The sequence below is a fragment of the Crocuta crocuta genome, unplaced genomic scaffold, assembly GCF_008692635.1.
Source record: "Crocuta crocuta isolate KB4526 unplaced genomic scaffold, BGI_CrCroc_1.0 scaffold61, whole genome shotgun sequence".
Lineage (NCBI taxonomy): Eukaryota > Metazoa > Chordata > Mammalia > Carnivora > Hyaenidae > Crocuta > Crocuta crocuta.
In genome coordinates this window covers 2,625,480-2,638,739 of record NW_027528369.1, presented here as the reverse complement: position 1 = coordinate 2,638,739, position 13,260 = coordinate 2,625,480, and the positions used below count along the sequence as shown (strand labels likewise).

Genomic DNA, 13,260 nt, shown 5'->3' with positions numbered 1-13,260 from the left:
TGAAGTAGGTGAGTGTCTCATAGCGCAGTGAAAACACTCCCTCAGCCTGAACTTGACTCTCTTGACATTTCAGGGTCCAGTTTCTTGAACTCTAAACTAACAGGCTTGGCCTTCATAATCGCCAAGGTCATGGCAGGACCATGGCCCCCTGAGACTACCAAAGAAAGACTCCGTTCGCCCTGCCACGCCAGGTGCTTGCAGATCAGCTCTTCCCAAGTCATCTGCTGGCCTCCACTCGTTTACTAATATTATCCCTCTAGGTTATAATTAATAGTAGCAACTAGCCTGGGAAAACTTCAAGTAGTCATGTAAGTGAAGTCAATTAAATACCAAGGTGACACAGGGAATGAAAACCGTGGGAGACAAAGGATTTGGGTTTTTTTGTTTTGTTTTGTTTTGTTTTTTCTCCTTCCCGGGCCCAATAAGGATGTACTCATTGCTTCACACACAAGTGTGAAAGTACACAAAACACACACAAGTGAAATATGGCGCCACCTATCAGGAGCCTCCAGTACTCATGTGAGTTTATACATGTATGCTTGCAAATGTTTATGTATATAAATGTAAACACACATATACTTTTCAATGTCAGATTTTTTCTTGTATTAACGCCAAGAAACTAGGTGACATATATCCTGTTTATTTTTCAAACACTGCCTATGATTTAAATAGACATATGTTGTATATGTGAGATAAACTAAATAAACGTTTCAGTCAAACAATGCTGTATCAATGAAACAAAACAATCAGCTGACAGGGAAGGGGAGAGTAGAAAATAAACACTGAAACAGAGTCTTCAGACCAATTTCAACCAGAGCAAGCTGTGCCCCCTTCATCTCTGGGGAAGGGGGGGGACTCCTTAGTTTCCTCATCTAGAAAAGGGGCCCTTTGTGCGATCTCCAGCATGAAGAGTCAAGAAAGTTCTTGAGTCCAGTAGAAGCTGCTAAGTTCACGTTCCTCTTACACGTACCTTCCGTGAGTTTCATGAATACTATAAAAGCAGGGAGTCTTATAGGAAGGTCTATTAGGAATTCCTGAAACAAAGCTTAGTATTGGGGGAAAAACAATTGTGAATTAAAAAGAAGAGGAGCAGGGGGAGGGGGAGGGGGAGAAGAAGAAGAAGAAGAAACAGTTTTTGTATTTCCATCCACTAACTTGGATTGAATTCACCTTCACCTGCTTGGGACAAGTGTGTAGGACATGAAGTGACATCTGCACACTTAACTCTGGATGCTAAGACCTGTAACTAGTCATTACGTTGAAAGAACCAAAATGGACTCAATGAGAAAATTTTCCACTATTTTACTCCAAGTAGCAAAATAGCATATTTGCAGGGAGCTTGGGGTGCCCGGGATAATCCTGCTTTGGGAAGGCCATCATCTGACAACCACGGAAGGCCTTGGAAAGGCCTTTAATGAGGACAACGGTAACACAATGAGTAAAAAGAAGGCGTGCACGCGCGCGCGCGCACACACACACACACAAGCGCAGAGAACATTACTAGTCAGTCTGAACATATGCCAACTCCCCAAAGTGTGCAGCAGATTAAAATTGTACGATGGGCACATGACACATGACATTTCGACATCGAATAAACCATGCTGCCAGTGGCATCACTTAAGCAAATGCTTGCAGAAAGGCTGCCAGCCCACAAGGGGATGTGTGTCTTCTCTGCTCACAGTGCAGGCAGCTCTTTATAAGGACGATCGGTCAATGCTGCCGTGCTAATTTGATAGCTCCGTCATCAGATGGCATTGGAAATTTCATTACATATTTTAAATCATGTTAACATGGTTTGTTAATGTTGGTATTCACTAAAAGGCCACAGCCATTTAAATAATGAATAGGCATGATCATTTTTATACATGTTATGGAAGTGACACGGGTGGGTGCTCTAAATATTCTTTTCTTAGAATCTGTCCTACGTCAGTCATGAAGTGTAGTCACCAAAAAGATAGATCAAGATGTTCCCGAGACACCATAGACTCATGGTGCTCATACTTATAAAGATAAACAACACACCTATCTGAAGGAACAATACTTACAAAGTATGTTAATGATTGTCTCCTACCTCTATCCAATAGCCCTATGGCAAAAATGTAATGACACTACTTTAAAAAGGAAAAGACAGGGGCGCCTGGGTGGCTCGGTCAGTTAAGCGTCCAACTTCAGCTCAGGTCATGATCTCACGGTTCGTGGGTTCGAGCCCTGCGTCGGGCTCTGTGCTGACAGGTAGCTCACAGCCTGGAGCCTGTCTTGGATTCTGTACCTCCCTCTCTCTCTGACCCTCCCCTGCTCACGCTGTCTCTTTCTCTCTCAGAAATAAATTTAAAAAAAATTTTTTAAAGGAAAAAGACAGTATAACATTTTGTTAAGCACTAAACAAAACTTAAATGTCAGATATCTTCCTTTACTCCTCTGTCAATGCATGCATGTATTCATGGGCGTATCAACAAACTCTCCCACAACTGTATATATTCCCTAGGTATTTCCTGGCCACTTACCTCTCACATTCAGTTAACACATCAAAAGTTGTTTCTCCTGCTTCTGCAGAATTTTATCTCCTGACCCCTACTACTGCCTTCATATAGGCTTCCTAAATCTCCCAAACGTCAACTCCTTCAGTCTACCTATTAGTTTCTAGGCTAAAAAGTCTCTTCTTGCCGACTCACCTTCTTACTACCATAAAAACAGCCTTTCTAAAGCCCAGACCCAATGGAGCCAGTAGAGGCCATCAGTAGTACAGATCTGGAGCTTGAGCAATTGAGTCCATTGGAAAGAGTTCAAATCTCCACTCTACGACTTTTGTGGTATGTGGCCTTGAGCAGGGTATTGCCCTTCCGAGCTTCCTCAATCATAACAGGGTACACCACCCTCAAAGACCCACAGTGAGAAACAGATAAGGTATGTATTGTAGCCCTGGAAGATGGCAACTGCTCGATAAATATTAGGGAATATTTGCATCACTTCCCTCATCATCATGGTCATATCACCATCATCATCAATATTAATAGAAGATCATAAGATCCCAAGTCTTCAACCAGGTCCTTCAACAGGGGCCTTTTGTTTCGTTTTGCTTCGTTCTGTTGCCTACACCTCCTGCATAGCTCAGCACAAATCCTTTGCTGTAACAGTGACCCTGTTTTGATTTAAAATTAGAAATTTTGTTCATCATGAGCTTTTCCCATTGATCTTGATTTTTTTTAAATATTGCATTCAAATAGTGTTCATCTTGATCACTGAGTTTTCTTTAGCAAATCCTTAACTGTCTCTAGAACTGGGATTGGCCTTACTGTTGCTGCAAAGTCGACCTGAAATGTTCTCGATTTTGTATCTACACACTTTCCCTCCTACATCTCTTTCAAGGCTGGGTAAAGAAAGATGTTGTCTCCATTCTGCATGATGTGTCTACTCTTACATCCACCCCCAAGGTAGAAAAGCACCGTGTGTCCAGTGGTCCCCATGCCTCCCCATGCCAACATTCTTTACATCTCTGCCCCATGTAACAGAAGCACCCGTAGGCCAAGGATTATGACTTGCTCACTTTTGCATTTTCTCCCCTGGAGGCCGCACCAGAGATACTCAATGAACATTTGTCAGATGGGAGCAGATCAAATTGTTTTAGAGCGGCAATTTTCAAAGGACAGATTGCTGTATAGTGGGTGGTAAAACTGGGTCACAATCAGCACTTTAAAAAATAAAATACAATCAAGAAGAAAACAGCAGACAATACTGTCCACAGTTAGAGGGCTGTTTTGTAAAATGTTTGTGTCAGACACACACGTACGCACATGATACACAAAGACACACTTCCATGTATATTTAAGGATCCATGCACTGGGTTGTGACAGAAAACATTTTTGTGGTAATCAAAATAGGTTTGAGGAGTCCTGGGTGGCTCAGTTGGCTAAGCATCTGACTTTGGCCCAAGTCACGATCTCATGGTCTTTGAGTTTGAGCCGCACATCGGGTTTTGTGCTGACAGCTCAAAATCTGCAACCTGCTTCAGATTCTGTGTCTCCCTCACTCTCTGCCCCTCCACGCCCCTCTCTCTCTGTGTGTGTGTCTCTGTCTCTCTCAAAAATAAACATTGTAACAAAATTAAAAAAAAAAAAAAAAGTTTGAAGACAATGTTCCGGAGCAACAACAGGACACCTGGACCTATGTTTTACGACCTGCCTGGCCACCATTTATAAAGGACAAGCGTTTCAAAGTCATCCAACTCCTTGGAAGTTTGTAAAAGACACAGAAAGCAACGTCCCTCAGAGACCAGTCCTGGATAACTGGGAAGCCCCAGAATGTCGGAGCAAACTTGCAGAGGAATTTCTTAGGTAACAGCTGAGAAGTAGATACAGGTCTTTCATCGAGTCAATAACATGCATTTCTGGTTGAACTACCCATCACGAAGACTTGGTGACAAAAACCACAAGTGGTGAGACTGAGAGGCGCCTGATTTAAAAGTACGGCTTGGTAGGGGCACCTGACACAAAAATCTCAAGAGACAAAAGCTGTAAAATCTGGCATGTACGGAAAGCAGGTGATGAAATCTTCACTGTACAATATATCTGGGGGTGTGGGGAAAGGTCCTGGTGAAAAGGAGTTCAGTAAAATATTATTTTTAAAAAAAGCAACAGCTTAAGTATCTTTGTATCAAGTTTAAAAACTTCATCAAGGTATTTAATTGCCTTAATGGAATTCATCCTTTATTAGACTCCCACAGAAAAAAGAAAATTGATCAGTGTTAATATAATTCTGATTAAAATGTTTTATTCATAAACACGGAGTTAAAGAAATAGTCTCAGGATCAAAAGAGCAGGCTGAAATAGTCAGTTTTATCTCCCCTTGCCCTCAAGCAGATTTTCTAAGTGTTGGTGGCTATCTCCATGATATAATGAACCCATTTATTGAGTGCTTACTGTCTGCAGGCGCCCACACACACTGTGATTCTCTTCAGAAACCATGCTGAATGAACTGAATATGAAATAAATACATTTTTCACAAAGATATATTTAAGATAAAAACGGGCAACTGAAAAATAATAATGGGCATAGGAGAAAGGGAATAATCAAGAAATAGAAAGAAAAGACAGAAAAAGAAGTAAATGTATGTTATTAGGTCCTTGAAGAACTGTGACTACATGCATACACACACGTGAACACATACATATCTGATCAGAAGGCTTACCATCTGGGCAGCTGGCATAGTGCTCGAGAGCAAACAATATCTAGCATCATGTAAACCATATGAGGAAAAAGAAGTGGAAATAAAAGGGAAAGTTTCCCCAAATTCCAAAGACAGGATGGTTTTATTAAAAGATTTGTTTTGCTGGGGCGCCTGGGAGCCTCAGTTAGTTAAGCGTCCAACTTCAGCTCAGGTCAAGATCTTGTGGTTTGTGGGTCTGAGCCCTGCATCAGGCTCTGTGCTAACAGCTCAGAGCCTAGAACCTGAAGCCTTCAGATTCTGCGTCTTCCACTCTGTCTGTCCCCCCACCCCACACTCACATTCTGTCTTTCTCTCTCTCTCAAAAATAAATAAACATTAATTAAAAAAAAAAAAAAAGACCCATTTGTTCAAATGGTGTTGCATCCTGTCTTTTGATGAGCGTGGACAAATCAGAAATATGCCCCAAAGTGCAGACCAAGATAAAGTTGCTCTTGGTCTGGTATTATTAACAGATTTCATGTGATATGCCTGTACTTCAACCTAAATCATTTTAGTAATTCATAGTTGATCTGCTTCCAAAAACAAATTTAAGGTGACCCAAAGAAAGAAACGGCACAAAACAAGGGGAACAAAATGTAGAGCCACTAAAAACCAGAGGAAGTTGATATGCTCACCATTAGCATTAATATGGTCTGAAAAGGCACAAAATCGGATGAGGCGCTCCAGCAATACGCTAGGATTTTATTACCAAGCGGAAGATATAACAGTAGTTGCTCAGGGGCTCTCCATAGGATTCAGAGTTCAAGTGCATTCCTAACATGCAGTGTGGCATAGCTTCACATGTTTTTGGGTCAAATAACAGACAACACCCTGGATAATAGCTTCCTGTGTATCCTGAGAAATCAGCAAGACCTCAAGAAAGTTCATATTAACCAGTAGGACAATAGAAAACTAGTTATTCTTGAGTGTCTACTAGGGTTGAGCTGTGACTTAATCCACAAATAACCCAAATATGTGGGAATAATTTCTCCATTCCAAAGAGAAAAAGAAACCCTAAGGCCCAGAGAGGTCATGTGATTTGGCCTCTGCAAGAAGGGCTGGAACTTGGAGCCTGGTATCTCCAATGTCAAAGGCGTGGCCTTTGCACCTACATGGTGATGAATTTCTCTTCCACAAAACAGATGAACACTCTCTCCTCGGGCCCTACCGACATCATACTGTTGGTAGTGGACGGCAGGAAATAAATGAGTGGGCACATGGGAGGTACTCAGAACAGGTGAGTCCTGATAAATGAGAGTGGTGGCTTTGTGGTTATTAGCTCTTTTCCCTCTAGATCCACAGAACATATACTTATCCAGGGAAAACTCACAGCAAATCTCTCAAATATACCAAATACGTTTCAAATCTTAACGTTAAAGACTATGGCAAACATAAGCTTGTTGTTTTTTGTTTTCTGGGGGGCGGGGGGTTGGCTTTGGATGAAAAAGACCTCCACTCTAGGTACAAATATGACTCCAACAGAGCCTTGAGCCTGGCAGTGTGTGACTACGTGGCACTGGAAGATGTGGTGCACGAGCTTAAGAAGGACGCAAACCGGGACAGAGAGTAGGCCCTTCCCAGGTCCAGGACACAGGAATCCGGTACCCTCCCCTACATTTCATCCACAGGAAACATGCCAGCTCATTCCTAATGGTTTTAACAGAGGGCACAAAAGGAGAAGAAATCTATATTATTTTCATGACTGGATACATTCCAGAATCTAATTCTTCTGAAATACGTTGCAATTTTTTTTCTTTTAAGCATCTTCTTAACGCCTTCTTTATAGGAAACGCACTCAGAGTTAACGCTGAGATGTCAGTCCCACAAATTTCATTAGGTGGTCATTTATGGTCATAGAGGGTCAGCGAAGCCACAAATGACAGGACACACACAAAAGCCAAAAGAAGACGCCATGCTCTAAGAAGGAAAAACAGACTTACTGTATTCACCTGCCAAGGAAGATTAAAATATCAAAAAAAATTTTAAGTTCCCAGATTTTACAGTTTTTTTTTTTCTTTTTTCCTTCTGAAGAGTGAGAATACTAAGCAAACATTATGCAGGTCTCAGTAGTTGATATACAGTATTTTTTTTGGATCTGGCGAATATACTTTTTATAACTTTTCTGTGAAAGGAGGGACCTTCTAGCTCAAATTACTTGGACACTCTTACTGTTTATTCTTCCCTTTTTTGAGCAGTCAGAAGAGATTTCTCTCAGTACTTCAAATAAATAAGATATCCAGCTGAATAAACACCATACATTCCCGTGGATTATTTTGGCTTCTTAAAGAATATTTCACTTTCTTTTTCTTNAAAAAAAAAAAAAAAAAAAAAAAAAAAAAACTTGATATTTCACAGGGGAATATTAGAATATTACCAAATAAGATATTTTACTTATTATACCTTCTGAAGGAGAGGTTTTATAAAATAAACACATTCAAAATCAATCTCTATAATATTTTCTGAAAACAGCAAAAGTGTTTTTTCTCCTTACATTACTACTGAAAATAATAATAATAAACCCCAAAACCAAAACAACAAATCCCAGAGACTATACATAGTCTGCCATATTCTACATGGGCTTTGAAATGATCACTGAACTTTATCTAGCTTTATGCCTTAAAAAAAAAAAGTCCAGGGTCTCTGGCCAATTTTTGAAACTCAAATCAAAACTCGGCAATACACGTTTCTTTTGGAAGAAAATTTGGGACATCGATTAACATGGCCGCCTCGACTAAAGCAGCAAGAAAATAAATACTTGACTTTCGGAAACATAATCCACACGTTTCTTTATTTTTTCCATAAGCTTTCTTATTAAAGGACTAAATCTTATCTCCCACCATGAGGCAGAAATGAATATATAAAAAACCAAGTGGGTGCAGCTGGTACCTCTCACGCCCCAGAAAGAGGGAAGGAGACAAGAACACAGAAAGGATGCCAGAGGAACAGCAAGGCGGACCTAACGAGTCGGTACGGAGTGCCATGGCCCAAGGCCAGGGACCATCAGAGTCTAGAAGTAAATCTACCACCAAAAGGCACTGGAAAAACCCAACGAAACTGAACTTGTAAAGTGTGACAACCTCATGGTCTCCCTGCCTGCCCCCTGGTCTCCATGCCGTGGTGCAATCCTCGCCCTGTGAATGTGGGTCACACCCAGTGACTTGCTTTGAACACACAGAATGGGCAAAAGTAGCGAGATGTCACTTGGACTGGGACTTCCTCTTGCTGACAGACTACTTCCCCCTTGGCTTCCGCACTCCGACAGAGCAAGCTGTGTGGTGGGGAGGCCGGGGCAGCAAGGAAGCGAGAAAGTGGTGTCCAGCTAATGGCCAGGGAGGAGCCCAAGAGTCCCCAGTACCTGGGCCACAAGGAGCTGAATGCTGCTCACCAGCATGTGACTTTGGAAGTGGACCCTTCTCCAGCTGGGCCTTGAGATGGGTGAATGCAGCCTGGGAGCCGACCCGGAGGCAGGGTGCCCTGTGAAGCCACGCCCGGGGTTCTAAGCCCACAGAAACCAGGATGGAAGTAGATGGGTGCCACATTTATAAAAGTGCACAGGCTGAAACAGGTGCTTGTGGGGAACAAAACACTACACTAGGTCAGCTTACACCCAGATTCAAACCCCGCATCCCCGCACTATGCTCCACTCCGCTAGGCGAGTCTGGGTAGGTCTGCATTTCTGATGGTCTCACCTCAAGCTCATGACAACGAACTGAGATGCAGGCAGCTTTCCTGCAAGTTTGGACCCGTGGGGCTTTGGGGAGTCATTCCCAAGTGCAGGCCCAGCACTTTCAACAACAACACAGCAGCGACACCATCACAAGTTGTGCTAAAGTCAAACATATGCCATCGTGAGGGCTGCTTTTGGTTCTACAGCCGGGTCCTGTTCATAGCTTTGGTGCTACACATTCCTTAAACAATGGTGCTGACAGTCAATGGTGGTGGGTTTGTCCTTCATGTTTTTGGGACAAAAAGTATGAATCTACATTAGTATCCCTTTCTTACTTCCTTTCAAATTATGCCTGTTCTCTAAAATCCATAACCCATGGGACAACTAAATTGGTCAACTGACTCATTTTACAGATAACAAAACTGAGGTCCAGAAAGGGTAGGTGACTTGCTCAGAGACACACAATCGTTTGATTATAGCAAACTCTAAAATCGCACTAAGTGAGACAAGGCACATAAAGATGTAAACCCCCCGGAGCCTAGGGCCTGGCACTCAGCACCTTCACATGTGACGTGACCACGCGAACTGATTGTCTTACTGTCATAAGAAGGGGTGGGGGCGGGGGTGGTTTTCAGTTTCTGCACGATTAGGAACACTGACTCCAAACCGTGTTTATTACTGCCCAAAAGGCGCATGAACCGCCCACCTCCTGAGGAATAATCGGTGCGTCTGGTGAGTGACACAAAACTCAGTGTCCATGGGGGCCACGCGGCAGAAGCGCTGTCACGGGGCCACGTGAGCTCCTGCCGTCTGTCTCATCGTCCTGGCCTCCAGTGTCTACGCTGCACTCCAGCCAAAACCCACTGGAAAGAAGCATGAAATTGGAGAAAAGGAAACCGGGAGGGGAGGATCAAAGGCGGCACCACGGACTTAAAAGCAATAAAAGAGCTAGCGAGGGAGCGGGGATGAGGCCATGCGTTACCAAAACGCCAGCAGGGGTGCAGAAGAAAGGGAGGCGAGGAAGATAAAACTAGGGGAATTTCAAATCTTGGCTAAATGTTCATTAAATAATTTGTCACACATATTAAGGCCAGATCGTCACTTCTTCCCCTCTCGGGTGCTCATTCGGGAACAAAGGCTTCACCAGACTTAAAACGCTGAAAAGCAAGGCGGAGAAGACGCCAGGATGAGAGGCTGTGTCCTCACAAAGCCACGCGTATTTCCCTTCTCTTTGTCTTTAACAAGAAAGCGCTGATGGTCCCTCACAGCCAAGGTGTGCAGTTGGTGGCTTCAAACAGGCAGCCGGAAGGGCTTGCGTTACGTACCAGGGAAACCCGTCGAGTCCTAGCAGCCACTCTGCGTGTCCCCTGGGCTGTGCTCAGTGCTCGCAGGGGGCATGAGACCATCAGGGACAGACCCAGAGCCATCACTGGGAGTATGTGCATCGACTCGAGGGGAAGGGAAGGGACCCTTCGCTCGCCAGAAAACATGACAACAACAATGACAACAATAATAATAAATATTCATTGAACATGCTGTGTCGTCCTGCTCTTCAGTTCTAACAGTGATACCAGTAATAACAGTGTGTCAGCAATAACAGTGGTACCAGTTAGCGTTTGTTGAGCATCGAGCACATTCTAGACCTGGTGTATTCCTAAGCTCCTTCAACTCTCAACAGGAGCCCGCAAGGTAGGTCGCACATCCCAGTTTTATGCGAGAATCTTAATCTTAATGCCTGAGGAAACGGGCCCAAGGGGTGGGGGCAGAGGGAAAGGGAGTGAGGGTCTCACCCAGCTTTACAGACTATCTTGCCCACGCCTTCCGTTCTCTCCCGAGGGCTTCCCTGCACCCACACCCCTCTGGCAGACCTCTCCTCCGGCACTGGTCCAGGAGTCTTGGGGGCCTGGGGCCTGGTCCCAGCTCTCCTGTGCACTAGCTGGGGGACCCAGCCGGGCCCCCTCACCTCACCCGCTTCTCTCTCTGCACATTGTGAACTGCAGTGCCCTGCCCCCCTCAGACAGACTAATGATAAGGAATGCCTTAATGACTGTCATTCATTAAGCACCTAATCGTCTTTCATTTATTCATTTACAAATATTTACTGAGCATTTACTTTATGGACCAGGGATAGAGTGGTGTGAATGCAAAAAACAGCACTTTCAAGAGAGGGGGAGGAAGGCATTAAATACAGAACCGCAGCGATTAGTTTTCTAAATTGTGTTTGTGTCCAGTGTTCTGTAGAACTTCTGGGCGTCCTTCATTCATTCCTTCAGAGGACTGTTTACAGAGGACTGTTATGCATCAGACAGTATTTCGAGCATCAGCTCTTACTAGAGCATAGAAAGGGAGTTTTGACCAGATCTTGAACTAATGCTTCCTTGGGGTATGATGTTTACATTGAGCTTTGAACGATGAGTAGAATGTAACTAGGCTTGAAGAAAAGGGAGGGTTATAGACTAAAGGAAGTATGCTTCAGCATTCTGGAGAAGGAAGGAGAATGCAGCTCCAAGTGGCTTGAGGTAAAGCTGCTGCATAAAAGGGGACCAGACAAGGCCAGGTGCCTTCCATTCAATTCTCACTTGCTTACACAGTGAGCCTATAAAAAAAGACAGCATTCCCACTTGACAGATGGGAAAACGATAGGCATACTTATTCAACAAAGGCTGCTCAAAAGCCCTTATCCCATCCATTTTCTATGCCGGCAACATCACCTCCAACCATAGACACAAAATGCCAGAAATGGGAAAGTCAGCCTCTCTTGCACCATGGCTATGGAAAAGCGACACTGAATCCCAGCCAGTGGGAGCTGATGGAAAGTGCTACAGGAGACAGTGCTGAGATAGAATGTTCTCTTCCTCGATACAGAAGGGAGATATGCAAGGAGGGGTCCCATCCCTACCATCCTGCTCCAGACCTCATCACGTAGGATGCAATGGTTGGTGCTACTGCAGCCATGTTATAAGCATGAAGGAAAAGCTAAGACAATCACAAAGAAGTTGCCTATATAGTAGCCAAACATACCCCCAGCAGCCCCTGGATTTCTGGATAGATGAGAAAAACAAACCTCTAATATTCCAAATATTTTTAATTGGGTATTAATAACTCACAGACCAAGACATGAAAACTGATGTAGAATATGAATCTCACAGAGGATGCATCATTTCAAAATTATATCATTAAAAGAGGTAGAAACATTGAGTTTTGAATACAGGCCTAATGATTCTAAATCCTTTGCTCTTTTTCGCTCTCTCATAGCCCTCAGGGTGTACATTGAGCAAACACTGTTAACTTTAAAGCTCTGGACAGAATCAGAGGTGACTAATAAAACCAATGCCAATGATAATCCTGGAAAGTAAGCAGAATGTGTGAGACCACAGGGATGTGACCTCAGCAAAGAGCACTGCCACCAGGTCCTTCTGTGGGGTTCTGCAGGAAAGGTCAAGTGCGGCCCAACCACGGCGGGGTCGTGGGAGTGTAGTTTTCTAACATATCTGGACTGGCTGAGGCCAAGCAGCCAGAGAATTCAACCCTCACTCGGGAGGCCCCCAGCATTTACATTAGTGAGGAATATTCTGACATTTCTACTTAGAAAACTCGATCTCCTCCTCCCAGCCCAGGAAAAGGCCCTTGCATTCTCCTCCAATGCATGGGTAGAGATTCCAATGGGGTTTTGTCCTTGATAATATCTACAGTGTAGTCAGCTGCAGGTATTTAAGGGGAATGGGGGGAGAAATATTTTTCTAAAACACTAATTTAAAGAACAAATCAACATCTATTATCTCCTTCATTATGTTTTAAATTATACAACTATAAATCACCCTGCAGCGGGTTATTCAAGGGCAGAATTACCCAGCTTGGCTTTCGCGAAGGTTAGAAGAATGACATCTTGTGCTTTTTCTAGTTATAATTTATAACTCTGCAACAGGACCGGCGTTGCAGGTCCATCCATTAGTGGGGTGGCTGCACATCTGTTAAAACTCAGCGCAACGACTGCCTCTACACGGCCACAGGAAACGTAACTCAATCATTCCAGAAGTTCGACAAACTCGAGCCATTTTTTAACGTGAAATGATTTGAAAATGCAGCTCCCTAAAACATCTGCTAAGCTCTTGCTACCCTAACACATGATATTCTCTCTACTGTTACCTGCCAACATAAATATTTGGTCACACAAAACACCCTCAGAGGCACGTGACAGGGCTCGGCTTCAAATTTACATACCGATCCGCAAAGGACCGGCTTGGACCTAGGAACTNTTTTTTTGGGGGGGGGGGGGGAGAAAAGGCCAAGGGTGAAGGGTTCATGAAGGTACTTTCAAGCGTTTCGTAAAGGAAACATTAACGGCACAAGGAGATGACACGGTGGGGGCGCTGTGGTGCATCGGGCAAGGC

General features: G+C 43.8%; 1 protein-coding gene across 1 annotated transcript in view; it reads right to left on the bottom strand.

Moving 5' to 3' along the window:
* The window catches only part of WWOX (WW domain containing oxidoreductase), a 951,312-nt gene that overhangs the window by 647,385 nt on the left and 290,667 nt on the right, over positions 1-13,260 (bottom strand). The gene's annotated exons all lie outside the window — the stretch shown is intronic.